This window comes from Suncus etruscus, chromosome 3 (assembly GCF_024139225.1).
Source record: "Suncus etruscus isolate mSunEtr1 chromosome 3, mSunEtr1.pri.cur, whole genome shotgun sequence".
NCBI classification, from domain to species: domain Eukaryota; kingdom Metazoa; phylum Chordata; class Mammalia; order Eulipotyphla; family Soricidae; genus Suncus; species Suncus etruscus.
In genome coordinates this window covers 29,007,871-29,013,503 of record NC_064850.1, presented here as the reverse complement: position 1 = coordinate 29,013,503, position 5,633 = coordinate 29,007,871, and the positions used below count along the sequence as shown (strand labels likewise).

The 5,633-nt window shown below is 33.2% G+C and overlaps 1 non-coding gene across 1 annotated transcript; it reads right to left on the bottom strand.

Annotated features, from left to right (window-relative positions):
- Positions 1–4,173: 4,173 nt before the first annotated feature.
- Positions 4,174–4,280, bottom strand: LOC126005571 (U6 spliceosomal RNA). The gene has a single exon (XR_007494619.1). It is a non-coding gene; the product is annotated as a U6 spliceosomal RNA (small nuclear RNA).
- Between the last annotated feature and the right edge of the window lie 1,353 nt (positions 4,281–5,633).

Below are 5,633 nucleotides of genomic sequence, written 5' to 3'. Positions count from 1 at the left end.
CTCTCTCTCTCTCTCTCTCTCTCTCTCTCTCTCTCTTCTTTCTTTCTTTCTTTCTTTCTTTTTTCTTTCCCTTCCTTCCTTCCTTCCTTCCTTCCTTCTTCCTTCTTTCTTTCTCTTTCTTTCTTTCTCTTTCTCTTTCTTTCTTTTTTCTTCCTTCCTTCCTTCTTTTTTCTCTTTCTTTCTTTCTCTTTACTTTCTTTCTTTCTCTTTCTCTTTCTTTCTTTCTTTCTTTCTTTCTTTCTTTCTTTCTTTCTTTCTTTCTTTTCTTTCTTTCTTTCTTTCTTTCTTCTTTCTTTCTTTCTTTCTTTCTCTCTCTTTCTTTCTTTCCTTCTTTGTTTCTTTCTTGATTTTTGCATTTCTCTTTCTTTCATTCTCTTTTTTCTTAGTTTTTCTTGCACTTTCTTTTTCTTTCTCATTGTTTTCCTCTCTCTTTCATTTTTAAAATTTTATTCTATTAGAACATCTGGAATCCTATCATTTATTCTTTAATTCTTTAAATTATTATAGATTATAACATTATATAATTATCAAATGTGCATTAATAAAATAAAGGTCTATCTTTTGTACATCATACTGAGCATTAACAGTACAGCGTTATTTTCCCTCCAATAAATCCTTTCCCCCTACTTTGATTTTTCCATAAGATTTAAGTATTGCATCAAATGAATAGCACATATCAGGATACCATTTTTTTACATTTAAAATATTTTTTTCTTTTTGGGGAGAGGAGGTTTGGCCACACAAAGTTGTACTCAGAGGTTACTCCTGTTTCAGTTCTCAATGTATCCATCATGCTCTTTATTTAAAGTACAAAACCTTATTTTATTTAATCAAAGAATCTAGCACATATTAACTGAATAATTATTAAAATTTTTATTTTAATTAAAATAGTATTTATTCATTATATTTGCTATTTAGTTGAGTAACTATTACATAGAAGAGCTCTCAGTGAAAATTTATACTAATTATAAATTTTTACATTGGAATATACTTTCTTGAGAGCTATATTTTTCATTTCATTTCATAAACATTTTACAAATACTACAGTAACACACTCATACATAGAAACATAACATTGTTGAGGGCAAGCAGAGTAATAAAATACTTTATGTATTTTATCTGCTTTGTTTTAAATTCAACTTCAGTTAACTTAAATAATAACTAATCCTGAGTATTGTGTATATGTTGTATGTAATCTATGTAAATTTAGAAAAGTGGCATATAATACTAAGGGTAGACATGTGAAATGAGTTGTAAAATGAGTTTTTGCTGTTTTTAGATTTGGCTTCACTCCAATGAACTATTATGTCTCTAATAGATGCATACAAGCATCTACCCTATTGTAATTTATGACTAACATTAGTGTTTGAATTAAGATGTTTAGACATGCAGATTTTAAACCTTTTCTTGAGGAATGCAATGATTATTGTTGCTATAATTTTAAAATACATTTTAATAAAATGAAGGTCTGTAAAAATTATCACTATTGCATTATTTTAACATGTTTATTTATTTATTTTGCATACACCATGAAATGCTCATAGGTTCCTGGATCAGCACTCAGAAATACTACTGGCATTGCTCTGAATATACGGGATGCCAAGATTTGAATTCACATTAGCCATGTGCAAGAACAAGTGCCCTATCTGCTATACTATATTTCCAGTCCCTTGAAATTTTTTATTTTAATTTTTTGCTATTCAAATATTTATTATACTTATGCTGCAAAGTAAAACTGAATGCATTCCAAAATGCATCACTAAAATTTATATATAACACTTCATTCAAATGATTAATTTGACACTACGTAAGGTGGAAAATCTATATTGCTTCATAGAAATCTGAGAAAATTATTATAAAAATCAGAAAAGATATAATACATTATGAAGTTAAAATGAAATGTTAATAATCCTAAAGATATTCCTCCATTTAGATAGGGTTACCTTCAGAGAAACCTATAATTTAACTGCAAGTATTATAAGTTAGAACCAGAGTGGTGGTAGAAGTGATAGTGCAGAGAGTAAGACATTTAACTTGCATAAAATCTACTTGAATTTAATCACTATCACTCCACATGGTCTCCCTTGTCCACATGGAATGATATTTGAGCACAGACAGAGAAGTATACTTTTAACAGTTTTAGGTGTGGCCCAGCAACACAACACACACACACACACACTGAATAAAATGAAGAAGCATACTGACTGAAACTGCTTCAGAGGCTAAGCACAGTCCCTGGTGATTGTCCCAGAGTTCTCTCTAAAAAGAGCCATCCCATAATCTTATATTTTCCTGGTTTAATTTGCTAGGTATTGTCTCCAATTACTTGACTTTGCTAATTAGGAACACTTATGTTAATGTACTGAATTCACTGATCAAAAGTCACAAAATAGTGGGTTGTATCAGAAAAGAAAAACCAGCCATTTGCTACTTGCAGGAATAACACTAAAAATCTCAAGATAAACACAGGCTTAGAATAAAAAGATAGGAACCAATTATACAAACTATTGGGGAAAAAATAGTCCGGTACAGCCATACTTATTTCTGACCAAACTGCATTCAACCTTAAGAAAAAGTACTTAGCGACAAGGATGGACACTACTTATTGACTAGGGGAAAAAAAATAGACCAAGAAGAACTAACTTCGATCAACATATATTCACCAAATGTAGAGTCAGCAAAATATGTAAGTCTTTTGCTGACAAACTTAGAGAAACATTGGTAAGAACTGGTGGTAGATTTCAAGACACCACACTCTTCCCTGGACAGATCCACTAAAGAGAATATTAGCAAAGATATAAGAGCTCTAATTTACAAACTAGGATAACTGTCATTAACAGTTAAACTGTTAAATGTTTAACAGATAACATTTAAAATGTTTAACATTTAAAAGTTAAATGTTTAAACTGTTAAACTGTTAAACTGTCATATGTACAGGTAATTTCATCCTCAAAAAGCTGAATACACATTCTTCTCAAGTACATGCAAAACTTCCTCTAGGATAGACCACATTTTAGGGCACAATTCTAACTTAGATAAATCCATAAACATAAGAATTCTATCTTATATACTAAGATTTATTGTAAAAAGAAGATGTGGAGAAAAACAAACACCTAGATACTAAGTAACATGCTGCTTAACAAGAGCTGAATTAAAGAGGAAATCAAGGACTAAATAAAGCGATTAGTTGAGACCAATGATAATGAAGAAACAAATTATCAAATTCTATGGGACACAGCAAAAGAAGTAATTATAGGAAAACTCATAGCAACACTGGCTTACATAAGAAGAAAAAAGCCAAAATAAACAACATAAAGCACACTTTAAATATCTAGAAAACCAACAATAAAAGAACCAAAACACAGCAGAAGGAAAGAAATAATAAAAACCAGAGCAGAAATCAACAATTTAGAAACAAGAAAAATAATACAATAATCGATAAAACAATATAAAAACAAGGAAAACTATACTAATATTGACATGAGCTGTTTTTTGATATAATAAATAATATTAAATTTCAATAAAAATTTTAAATTATTTTGAATTTTAAATTATTTTAATTTTTAAACAATTTAATAATTAATCAAGCTCTTAAGGATGAAAAGGAGAAAATTCTCAAATAAATCAGATCAGAAATGAAAGGGGACAGATTACAATAGAACCCCAAGAAATGCAAGACATCATGAAATCTTACTATGAAAAACTATACTCTGTTAAGCTAGAGAACCTAGAAGAAATGATTGGAATTATAGAAACATATCTCCAAAACTGAATGAGAAAGAATTAGAAAATCTAAACAGGCCAATTATAAGTAAGGAAGTTTAAACAGTAGCAGCTATCTATAAAAAAAAAAAGGCCATATTAACTGGTCATTTCAAAGAGAGTTCTTGGACAAGACCAGGAGCTCTTCACGCTGTGACCAAAGAGTAACAGACCTCAGGACGCGGCAGCCGCTCAGGGAGCAGCTGTTTGTTCTGCGGGGCTACATGTGCTTCCCTCCCCACACACACCCACCCCTGCCTGAAAACCTGTTCTGCTCTCTCTAGGCATCCCAGAGTGAAGGATGATGAAAACTGCACGCAGGGTGGCTGACTTAAATAAAACTTTATTTACAAAACAAACAAAAAAATGGCCATATTATTCTTTTTTTGGGGGGTGGGGTGTTGTTTGTTTAAAAATATGGAACGCTTCACGAATTTGCGTATCATCCTTGCGCAGGGACCATGCTAATCTTCTCTGTATCATTCCAATTTTACTATATGTGCTGCCGAAGCGAGCACGCCATATTATTCTTATTGGTGAAAAACTGAAAACACTCTCACTAAGGTTAGGCACTAGGCAAGGATGCCCATTACCTCAACTCTTATTCAACATAGTATTAAAACTCCTATCAATAGTAATCAAGCAAAAGAAGGAAATTAAAGGAATCCAAGTAGAAAAAGAGGAAGTCAAATTATCTCAATTTGCAGATGATATTATGTACATTGAATGCCCTATATAGTCTTCAAAAAAGGTTCTAGAAACAATAAAGCAATACAAAAACTGGCTGGATTCAAAGTCAATATAAAAAAGAGAGTGGTATTTCTTTATACAAATAACAAAAAAAGAGAAAGAGATCAAAGAATCGATACCATTTAAATAGTGTTCAAACTATCAAGTATTTAGGAATCAACCTAGTGAGAGAAACAAGAGAACTATACCACAAAAACTTCAAAACACTCAAGAAAGAAATTGAAGAAGACCTAAGAAAATAGAAAAACATTCCATGCTTATGAATCAGAAGAATCAATATTATCAAAATGACAATCTTATCTAACTATAGATATTCAATGCAATTCCTAACCAAATTCAGAAATTTCTTTCATAGAACAATAAATTATAAAATTTGGTAAAACCATAAAATACCCAGAGTAGCCATACCCATATTGAAAAACAAGATCCTGACTGAACTTCGCTGGATCTCAGATGCCAGCACCCTTCTGCCTCTCTACTCTGCTGTCCTGCATTTTCGGCCTGATTTCACCCTTGGTGCGGCTCATCAGCCAGCCTGCCTTCCTGTGAACTTTCCGGGGAGTCTGCCTTCCCGTGAGCCTTCCGTGGAGGTGAGTCGACACGCCCAGAAAGGGAGGAGCCACTGAACTTCGCTGGATCTCAGATCCCAGCACCCTTCTGCCTCTCTACTCTGCTGTCCTGCATTTTTGGCCTGATTTCATCCTGGGTGCAGCCCATCTGCCAGCCTGCCTTCCTGTGAGCCTTCCGTGGAGGTGAGTCGACACGCCCAGAAAGGGAGAAGCCAGAGGAGCACGGTTGCTCCGCTCCCCTTCGCGACGGTGCACAGCATTTAGCCAATGAATACAATCACAACACGTAGAAAAACACGCAGTACTAGTGTGACAATGGGGAAACAACATGGGCCAGTGCCAGACATAGAGAATGAAGATGGCAACTCTGATGACTTGAACATGATCAACCACCTAGTCAGTCTCTCAGATAAGGAGTTTAGAGTTGCAATATGGAACATGTTCAAAGAACTCAAACAAAGTATAGAAGAGAAAACTAAAAAGAATCAGGAGAATATGAAGATAGAAATGAGAAAACTCCAAACGGAAATTTCAGATCAAATAACAGGTCTG